The sequence below is a fragment of the Arachis duranensis genome, chromosome 3 (genome assembly GCF_000817695.3).
Source record: "Arachis duranensis cultivar V14167 chromosome 3, aradu.V14167.gnm2.J7QH, whole genome shotgun sequence".
In the NCBI taxonomy this organism is placed as follows: Eukaryota; Viridiplantae; Streptophyta; class Magnoliopsida; order Fabales; family Fabaceae; genus Arachis; species Arachis duranensis.
In genome coordinates this window covers 62768541-62780348 of record NC_029774.3, presented here as the reverse complement: position 1 = coordinate 62780348, position 11808 = coordinate 62768541, and the positions used below count along the sequence as shown (strand labels likewise).

Genomic DNA, 11808 nt, shown 5'->3' with positions numbered 1-11808 from the left:
ATCTGCTGATTCTCAAGGATTAATAATATTATTGTTCTATTTCAATACACATTTGATTCCATTCTCTTGTGCATTTTCATTCTTTATCTCATGAATTGAGGATGACCCGTGACAATCATTCTTGTTCTACATGGGTTCCGTGTGAGTCCTGACCGTGATAGCATTGAACCACAGCTAGAGAATGCACTGCGGATTCCAAGAGCGTGCTTGGTCGACTTTGGATGTGTGACATAAAATCCCATTGATTGTTGGTTACTAAGGTCTCTGTGGCGTTAAGGCTAGACTCTGAGAAGTAGTGTTTCCTGATCCGGAAGATCTGACCTTGTCTGTGGCATTTTGAGTAGGATCGCGAAGGGAAGTCGATTGCTTAGGTCTTCACCTTCGGCTATAGTGGGAAGCCATGAGTTAACTTGATGAGGATGCTACATTAGTTGATCGGATATGGTGGACTGCTATGGTTTAGAAGAGACTAACTTAGTCAATTATGGCTTCCATTGAATGAATCATTCGTTATTGAAGTAGACAGTAAGAAAAGTTAATCTGAAAAGAATACGCATCTCTGAAGACTTAACTGAATATCTATCATTACTTTTACACTAATCTGATATTTCATTCTTTACTATTTCGTTTATGCTTTTAAACACACAACCAACTTTTCTAATTGCCTGACTAAGATTTACAAGATAGCCATTATGATAAGAAAATGATTGGGAGTTAGGGGTTTTATCACAATAGATAAGGATTATTCAGTAAAGGGCATACCCAAAGACACAGCGGAAACATAAAAGATAGATAAAGGGGGACAAGAAAAGAATGGCAACAAGAAAAGAAATTTATTGGCATAAAGAAACACACCTCAAAAGACACAGCGGAAACGTAAAAGATAGATAAAGGTTTTCCTACTAAAACTCTAAGATACCTGTTCTTAGCAACCTAGGTCACCGAAAAGGATTCCCTACTAGACCTTCAAAGAGCTTGTCATTGACAACCTAGATCAGAGGGATGAAAACTGAAAGAAACCACTACACAGTTCACCTTAGTGTTGGATCCTCCAATCTTCCTCATGCAACAAGCGAAGTAAATCAGTCACCTCACTTCTCATACAATAAAACGTGCTTAAAGCAACTGAAATTTATTGTTCAAAAAAATTGTGTAAATGGTCTCACCAAAGATGTTTAAATAGGCCCCTAACAAACTGACAAAAAGATAAGATAAGATTTTTAAAATTTAAATCAGATTTGATTTAAATTTAAAATTCCAAAAAATACTACTAAGCATAGCAGATTTAAAATAAGTCTTCTAACAAACTTTTGACCACATAAAAAACTAAAACAAAAGTCTAGAATTTCAAAATTTAAAGATAAATTATGCCTCCCACTGAATTCGGAAAGCATTATTAGGCTTCTTGCTGTCCTGACTTAGCCCAATGGGCCTTGCCCAATCTTCCTTGGTTAGAACTTGATGTAACTCCATATGCATAAGCGCTGCCAGGTTCCCAAAGCTCTCCTTGAGCTTCTTTGCACGTGCTCTAGTGATAGGGCCCTCTAGAAGTGTGAAATTCCCATTCTGCCCTTTTGTCTTAGAATGCCCCAATTGTCTTTCTGAGCATGTATCATTCCCTCATTCCTCAAAAAGATTCATCCTCGAATTTGTGTCCATATCAAAAGGAGAGAGATCGGAAACATTGAAAGTTGCAAAAAGGTTTTACTCACCTAGTCAGTCAATCTTGTAGGCATTGTCATTGATCTTCTCAATCACTTAGAATGGGCCATCCCCTCTAGCATCAAGTTTAGACTTCCTCTGAGTAGGAAATCTCTCCTTCCTCAAATGTACCCAACCCCAATCTCCTGGTTCGAAGACTATATGCTTTCGGCTCTTGCTAATCCTTTCAGTCGTGGCTTTGTTCTTCCTCTCAATTAGGTCACGAGCCTTTGCATGTATTACTTTAACTTTCTCAGCCTTGCTTGCTCCATCTAAGCTAATAAGAACACTCAAAGGTAAAGGCATTAAATCTAAGACAGCTAGAGGATTAAAACCATAGACAAGTTCAAAGGGCGAAAAACCCGTGGAAGAATGGATTGTCCTGTTATAAGCAAACTCAATAAAAGGTAAACAATCTTCCCAGGTTTTTAAATTCTTACCAACAACAGCACGCAACACAGTTCCTAATGTCCTATTTACCACTTCATTTTGACCATCAGTTTGAGGGTGACAAGTAGTTGAGTATAATAATTTTATTCCCAACTTACTCCACAAAACTTTCTAAAAGTGACTTAAGAATTTGACATTATGATCAGAAACAATAGTTTGGGGAACACCATGTAAGCATATAACTTCTCTAAAGAATAGGTCAGCAATATTTGTGGCATCATCAATTTTATGGCGAGTAATGAATTGAGCCATTTTAGTAAGTCTATCTACCACAACAAAAATGCTATCTCGACCTCTCCTAGTTCTAGGCAAACCAAGAACAAAATCCATAGAAATATCAACCCATGGATGCACAGGAACAGGTAAAGGAGTATACAAACCATGTGGTAAAGACTTAGATTTAGCCTATTTACATGCAATGCATTTAGCACAAATTTTTTCAACATCTTTACGCATGTGGGGCTAGTAAAAATTCTTAGATAAAACATCCAAAGTCTTATGCACACCAAAATGACCCATCAAACCCCCACTATGTGATTCTAGAACATGTAACTCCCTAATAGAACAAATAGGTACACAAATCCTATTACCCCAAAAAAGAAAGCCATCATGCTTATAGAATTTGTTATATGCACCATGTTCACATGCAGCATAGATAGAGGCAAAAGCAGAATCAGTTGCATATAATTCCTTTATACACTCAAAACCTAACAGCTTAGAAGTAAGGGTTGTGATTAAGGAATACCTTCTAGATAATGCATCAGCAACCACATTCTCTTTACCTTGCTTATAGGCGATTACGTATGGAAAGGATTCAAGGAATTCCATCCATTTTGCATGTCTCTTGTTCAGCTTCCCTTGGTCCTTCAAGTTTTTGAGGGATTTATGGTCAGTATGTACCACAAAGGTAGCAAATAATGCTGCCACACTTCCAAAGCTCTAACCAAGGCATAAAGCTCCTTATCATAAGTTGACTAGTTGAGCCAGGCTCCATTCAACTTCTCACTGAAATAGGCAATTGCTCACTTTTCTTGCATCAAAACAGCACCTATACCGATTCCGGAAGCATCACATTCGATTTCAAAAGTTTTAGAAAAATCCGATAAAATAAGAATGGGGGCAGAACACAATAATTCTTTCAAGGTGTTAAAGGAAAGTTCTTGTTTCTGATCCCATTTAAAGTTGACATGTTTCATGATGATTTCAGTTAAAGGTGCAGCAATAGTAGAAAAATCTTTAACAAACCTCCGATAGAAACCCGCAAGACCATGAAAACTTCTAACATCAGAGACACTCTGAGGTGTGGGCCATTCTCTAATAGCCTTCACCTTCTCGTCATCTACCTCAATCCCTGCAGAACTTATCACAAAACCTAGGAATACGACTTTACTCAGACAGAACGAGCACTTTTGGATATTAGCATACAATTTTTCCTTTCTAAGTACCTATTAAACAGATTGAACATGCAAAATATGATCATCATGACATTTACTATAGATAAGGATATCATCAAAATAAACAAACATAAATTTACCTAAAAACTCTCGCAAAACATGATTCCTTAGTCTCAAGAATGTACTAGGTGCATTAGTCAAACCAAATGGCATAACTAACCACTCATACAAATCATAATTAGTTTTGAAAGCTGTTTTCCATTCATCACCAAGTTCATTCGTATTTGATGATAACCACTCCTTAAATCTATTTTAGTAAAAATAACAGAACCATGCAATTCATCAAGCATATCATCAAGTATAGGAATAGGATGGCGATACTTTACCGTAATATTATTTACAGCTCTGCAGTCAACACACATCTTCCATGAGCCATCCTTCTTGGGCACCAACAGTACTGAAATAGCGCAAGGACTTATGCTTTCTCTCACAAAACCCTTAGCCAAAAGGTCCTCGACTTTCCGTTGCAATTCCTTTGTCTCAAGATTAGTCTGGTAAGCTGGCCGGTTAGGAATGCTTAATCCGGGACAAAGTCAATCTGATGTTCAATGACTCATAACGGAGGTAAACTTGAGGGCATCTCATCCGGAAAGACATCGCCAAATTCCTACAAGAGTGAAATAAAAGCACTAGGCAGGTCATGGTTAGTTTCAATGGTAGAAAGTAAAGACTCTCTAAATCACACTAACACCATTGCTCTTTTTCCCAAACTAGCATGCTTCAGATCCCTCTCTTTTGCATAAAAACATATTTTGTGAGCACTCCCACTCTCTATAGATTTTTCTCTTTTAGAACGCTCTTTTTCACTCAGACCCTGACTTTTTTTCTCACACGTTTCGTCTCTCAGAGCCCTCTCTTTGCCCTCTTGTTTTTCAATTTTCTCACATCCTAAAGAATCTTTAGTAGATTTGCGCATGCTCAGTTTCTCCAGGTACACTTCTTTAGGTGTCAAAGGTGCAAGGGTAATCTTCTTCCGAAGATAAGTGAAGGAGTATCGGTTTGTGAAATCATCATAGACCACCCTCCTATCATACTGCCATGGACGGCCTAGGAGTTGATGACAAGCCTACATGGGAACCACGTCACAAAGCACCTCGTCCCTATATCTCCCAATAGAGAACTGTATGTGGGCTTGCTTCATAACCTTCAATTCACCAACATTACTTAGCCACTCCAGTTTGTAAGGGTTAGGGTATTTAGTGCATTTCAACCGCAATTTTGTGATCAAAGTAGAGCTAGCAATGTTTGTATGACTTCTAGCATCAATGATCATGAGTCCAACCTTACCTCCCAACAAAAATTCTGTATGAAAGATGTTCTCTCGCTGTTCTAGATGATCGTCCTTGGTTTGTACATTTAAGATCCACCTAGAAATAAGGGTCTCGCCACTAACAACATACTCAACTATATCTTCATTATCTGTAGCATCATCCGCATGTGGCATGTCCTTATACCCATCTGAGTTATCAGATTCTGAGAAAATATCATTTGCTTTAATGACCATGGTCCTTTTATTTGGACACTCGGAAGCATAATGACCTAATCCACGGCACTTAAAACAGGTAATATCACGATGCTGTTTAGGAGGTTTAAAAGTGGAATTAGGCGTGTGCATCTTCCTGTGCTGCTCTGTAGGCTTCTCTTTTGATTCGGTAGGTTTGGATCCAGTCTTCTCCCCGAAATTAGCACCTCTCGAGTCCTACCTTGAAGTAGAGTTAGAAGAATTACGTAACTCTTTCGCCTTTTGCTGTCTTTCTACCTTGATAGCTAGGTTCACCAAGTCTTCCATATTCACAAATGGGTGACGTTCTACAGTATTTGCAATGTATCAGTTCAGCCCACTCAAGAAACGTGCCATAGTGACCTCAGACTCCTCCTCAATATTTGTTTGGATTAGCAGCATCTCCATCTCCTTATGATAATCATCTACAAACTTAGAACCTTGGTATAACCATTGGAACCGTTGATGTAGCTCCCTGTAATAGTAAGAAGGGACAAACCGTTGTCACATGACCTTCTTCATCTTCTCCCAAGACAGAAGTGGTGGTTTTCCATTCCGCCACCTCTGTTTGTCCAGCTCAGCTCACCAGACAAGGGCATAATCCAAGAATTCTACAGCTGCTAGTCTTACCTTTTTTCACATCAGAGTAGTTATGACACTGAAATAAGAGCTCCACCTTTCGTTTCCATTCCAGGTACTCCTCAGGGTCACTTCTGCCTTTAAATTCTGGGATGCGTATCTTGATAGCATTAAGGTTACTATCAACATCTGTCGGTTGTCTATGATGCCGGGATCTGGATGAAGTCTTCTCCTCAGACTCCGTAGAATCATTATGAATAGATTTTCATGACCGTGCTTTTCGCCTAGGGGAAAAAGAGTCAAATTCCGGAATCCATGTCATCAATACGTTGTTCAATCCTTGTAAGTATGCTAGCGAGTGCGTCGACGCGGAAAGTTAGTTGTGGATCGGGGTTCCCTTCATTGTTAGCCATCAATGAACTTGTAAAAGAAAAGACCTTATAGCATTCTTTTCACGTGTATAATTCGGAGTAGGACACTCGTGTTTCACTCAATACATGGCTTTTACCCTCTGTTGAGCTCAACACTCTTGCCTTTTTCCACTTTTGAATTACTTTAACAAGTTGCACTTTGGGAGATGAGGAATTGAGACACCAAACTAAGATAATCTGAATGATAGATACGTTCAACTTGATAAGAAGACAATTAAAGTATGTGACAAAAGAAACAAAAAATGATACTAGGATGACAAAAACTAGCAAAATTGAATCCTAACTTGAACTCAAAGAAAATTTGAAAGGATAAAACAAGGGGAAAATTTAAATTTTCATTTTTTTTAAACATTTTTTTTCGTTAACTTGAATAAACAGAAATTGCAGTAATAAAATTTAAGGAAGAAATTTTCATTTTTTTTAATTCTAAATTAAATTTGTAGAAATTGAAGAGAAAAATAGAGACTAAACAAAAATCCTGGAACGTGCAGATAAATAGGAATTTACCTACAACCTGTAATTGATACCAGATGATAAGAAAGTGATTGGGAGTTAGGGGTTTTATCACAATAGATAAGGATAATTCAGTAAAGGGCATACCCAAAGATACAACGAAAACATAAAAGATAGAAAAAGGGGGACAAGAAAAGAATGGCAATAAGAAAAGAAATTTATTGGCATAAAGAAACACATCTCAAAAGACACAGTGGAAACATAAAAGATAGATAAAGGTTTTCCTACTAGATGATGGGTGAAAATTAGATTTCCACACAAACTCACCGGCAAGTGTACCGGGTCGCATCAAGTAGTAATAACTCACAAGAGTGAGGTCAATCCCACAGGGATTGATGGATCAAGCAACTTTAGTGAGGTGATTAGTTTAGTTAAGCTAACAATTATGAATTGGGTGAAATTTATCAACAGAAAGTAAATTGCAGGAATAATAAAGTGCAGAAAGTAAATTGACTGAAACTTAAAGAGCAAGAAATGTAAAGTGCAGCAAATGTAAAGGGAATTCGGTGCAGGGAATTTAAAAAAAGCAAGAAAGCAAGCAATCGAAGAGATCTTGAGAACAAGTAACAGGAAATTTAAATTGCATGAAAATTAAATCAAGCTGAATCATGAACAGAATTGCAAAATTGCAGAAAAGTAAATTTGCAAAAAAGTAAATCAAGCTCAAGGGAAACAAAAATGTGAAAGTGTAGAAGAATAGAATTGCAGGAAGATGTAAATTGCATAAACTAAATTGAATTCAATATTTGAAATGTAAAGGTGTAGAAAAATAAAAGTGTATTAAAGAGAGTCTTCTATTCTACTCCTACTCCTACTCCTATTGCTCTCTAGTAGAGCCAGCCTCTCCCTAATGAAATGAAACTGATGCCTTTATATAGGCTTTACAAAAATGAAAATGAAATTGAAACTGAAAACAAATTATAATTTAAATGAAATTCCTAATCTAACTATTTCTTGTGCCTTTGAGTGATGTCAATGGGCTTTGCTTTGCTTTGGGGCTTCAATGAAATGGGTTGATTTGGATTTGGCCTTGAATAAGTATGGATCTAGATTGGCTTGGTTCAAGTGAGTTAGGGTGCATTGGTAGCTCCCAGTGGAGCGCTCAGTTCACTTAAGTGAACGCTACGTTCACTTAAGTGAACGCTACGTTCACTGCTCCAAGTATGCTTCCTCACGTGCCACAATTTGCCTTACTTGGCGCTCCCTTTTCACGAAAGCGTTCACAAAAATGAATGCGACGTTCACTTCTTTGAACGCTCATTCCTTATTGCGCGCCTTGGTGCGCAAGTGGCCTCCTCTAGCATTCACTTTGTGGACGCTCAGTTCACTCTTTAGGCACTCTTTGTTGCGCTTGCCTTGGTTCCTTGGCCAATGCTCGAGAAAGTTCACTGTAGTGAATGTGGCATTCACTTTAGTGAACGTGGCTCCTTGTGTAATGTAGTGCTCCCTTGTTAATGAACGCTAGCGTTCATCAATTTCTTTCATTGGCATTAAATGTTGCATGCTTTCATTTGTTTTATTATATTACATAGTAATGCATTAACGTTAGCCAATTGGCATTAGTGGCATTAATAATGAAATGCATGCTTTAATTTACTTATTAATGCCGTTGCCAATTCATTGTATGCATGCATGCTTTAATTCATTTCATTATTTTGGCATTAATAATTAAATGCATGCATGCTTTCATTATTAATTCATGGTAATGCATGCATAAGCATTAATGCATATGTATCATGTTACTAATGCCAAGGCTTCATGGTCAGTGGCCACGCTTTTAAAAGCATGGCCTAAAGTTCCAAAGCATGCTCAAACTTTAAAGTGTGCCCCAAAATTCTTTTTTTCTCTTTTTGAGCTTAATTTGTACTTTTTTGTTTCTTTTTCCACTTATTTCCTACAAGCTTTATAAAATCAAAAGATCAAAGAAATATACCATTTAAGCACAAAAGCATTCAATATTTAAGCATTAATCATCAATTTCTTGTATGAAAAAGCATAGAAAAATATGACATGATGGCATGTCATCACGACACCAAATTTAAACCTTGCTTGTCCCCAAGCAAGAAAAGAATCATGCAATAGAGATTGACAATCCAAGGTAAGAAGAATAGCAACTCAATGTTCATGGTTGGCTAGTTTTCTATGCATGCCACAATCACAAAAGAAATGTAAATTATTGTTGCTTCTATCTAGCTCAATTTATGAAATCTTTTCCTTATATTTCTTCCTTGAAACAAGCTTTTGTTTTTCTTATTAGCTTCTCCTTTTGGGTGCTTTGCCCCATGAGTTGATAACAAAGCTATGACTCTAAATGCTTTATTTTCAAGTATTATCACTTGATACACTACAAGAAAATAAGCTTTCTGACACGCTTTAAAAGCGTGCCGAAATGTACAAAAAAGCGTGCCGATAGCTTTTCGCCATGCTTTTTGAGCTATCGGCATGCTTTTGAAAGGGTCACATCTGCCAGCATGTCGGTAGCTCTATCGCCACGCTTTTGTGGATCTATCGGCACGCTTTTTCTGTTGGCACGCTTTCATGTCTTGCCATGCTTCCATATCTATTAACCTATAGCTACGCTTTAAAAGCGTACCAAAAAGGGTACATATCGCCACGCTTTTGAAGTGTGCCGATTAGAACATATACAATCACACTTCAAAAGCGTGGCTTGCCAGCTAAAATATTTTGACAGGCTTTCAAAGCGTGGCCTATTCCTTTGTCAAATTAAAAAAAAAGGAGAAAATTAGAAGGTATAAAAAATTGATTTTTTATTGATTTACATGAATGATTTACATGCCAAAATTGTAATTAAAAAATTACAATACTTTAACAAAACTAATAATTGAATTAGGACAAAATAAGTTCATCATTAGAACTTAGGAGTTCATTAGAACTATCAAAATTATCATTAGAACTTATCACCAGTCTTGCTCTTTGATGCAGTCTCTCGTAGGTATGCTACCATTTTATTGGCACCTTCAGATTCACATTCCTACATGAAGGAGATTGATTTATAAAATAAACCATTACACTTAACCATGCTCATTTTACTAAGAAAATCAAAAGATAAAACTGAAATGCCAAGATCATGTTACAAATGAAACCTCAATTGCAGCCATGATGACACCTACCTCAGTCATATCTAGAAAAGAATTTCTTCCATAAGTTGTCCAGTGTTCTTTCACAACATCAGCCATAGCAATCAGTTTCTTCCCTACCTTCTTGTCTTTGTTGCGGTGCGCAATAATAGATAGCCAAGCTAAAACAACCCTGTAAACACAAGATATATGGCTGATGTATGTTGCTGGTTATTATGCTCACAATTTATGAAAGTCTCAGTCTTGAAATTGATTACATCTTTTTTATGTTTTGCCCCTTTATCAAAACAAGGAAGATGCAACAAACAAAGAGTGAATAGAGTCAAAATGAAAAGAACTTATCGTTGCTTTCAAATAAACGAGTTCCACATATGCATGAATTTCTTCTCAGCAATTGTCACATTGTCAAAATTACCAAGCCTTTGCAAGATATCAAAATGTTTCAATGAATCTTTAAAACGTAAAGTATGAAGAAATACTAAAAGGTGCAATAGATTTCATATTCCCATCCCAAAGCCTCAAGCTAAACCCATACAATGATCAAGCAGAAATTTAATTGTCAAATTAGACTCACAAATGGCAATTAAGCTCTCCTAACAAGGTCTAAAATTCGATTAAACCATCCAATTTAAGTGTTGGTAAAGTACATATTTTTTGTTCCTGAAGTTTTCAAAAAGTATCAAAAATATTGACGTTTAATTTGTTTCAATTGTGTCCCTATTGTTTCAAATGAGTCTCTTAACCCCGAAGGGTATAATTGAAACATATTTAAAATTAGAGGAACAAAATTGAAACGTTAACGGTAATTTTAAAATTTCTCGAAAACTTCAGGGATAAAAGAGTATATTTTATCCTTTAGGTGCAGTTGATGTAAATCCAAACAACAATTTGTTAAGAAACGACATATAAAGTAATTAGTGACATCGCTAACATGTAAACACTATTAAGTAGGTTTTTGGGTAAACGGCAAAATATTTCCTTACAGCTTTTCTATGTTCTTTCTTTCTCCCTTTGAGACACTTGTGTTTCAAGAAGTTAATAATAAAAGTAACAAAGAACTACTGAGCCTCAAAGCCACAAGGCCATCCAAGTTTTACCCAAAAGCTTTATCAGACAATTCTTATATCACAAGAGTTACATTTAGAAAGGTAAAAGAGATTATAAATTTTGAAACGAGGATCATATATATAATCATGCATACCCTTAGCTCTTCAAAATCAGCAACTTCATCGTCAACTTCATCCTCATTATCTCCTTCTGATAGAACTTCTTCAAGTTCCATTGGCTTGAAGGACAAATAAATAAATAAACGAAAATGGAAATGAGGAAAATATTTGTCCGATATACAAAACCATTGAAGAGCATGTAATTACATATTTTGATTTCTTTTGAGAGAGAGAGAGAGAGAGAGGAGATATTTTTCTAAAATATAGAATTGCTAGCATACTCTATTAAGAACTTTCCATTCGATGGACAAAAACATATTTTTGGTAAAATATTTATATTCGCATCCCCAACATTATCGAACCGATGATCTAAAATCACATTTATTATCCAAACAATTGCAACAAATAGAAAATTTCCACAGAAAGATACAGGGAGCACTCTGTATAGGCCTCTCATTGTACTCGGCTCTTGTTTTTTCAGGACAATTTATATGTGGTATGTGAAGGAAACTGAAGTACAGAATAGTAAACAAATAAATGGCAATCACTTATTACCTGGTATATGCGAGAGTGATAGAATTTTTGCTTGCTCAACTGGGAAAAGCTGAAATATTTTCGAAGAGCTATGTCAGAGCTGTGTACATTAAGTAATTTATAGGAAAAAGATTTATGATCACATGTAGACAATGACAACGACAACAACAACAACAACAACAACAACAAAGCCTTGTCCCACTAAGTGGGGTCGGCTACATGAATCAAACGACGCTATTGTGCTCTGTCATGTATCATGTCTACAGAGAGACTGTTTACATGTAGATCTCGTTTGACCACCTTATGGATGGTCTTCTTAGGTCTTCCTCTGCCTTTCGCCCTTTGTCCATCTTCCATCTCATCCACCCTCCTGACTGGATG

The 11808-nt window shown here is 36.6% G+C and overlaps 1 pseudogene; it reads right to left on the bottom strand.

Annotated features, from left to right (window-relative positions):
• Positions 1-1716: 1716 nt before the first annotated feature.
• On the bottom strand, positions 1717-11009 carry LOC107479259 (uncharacterized; annotated as a pseudogene).
• Positions 11010-11808: the final 799 nt, after the last annotated feature.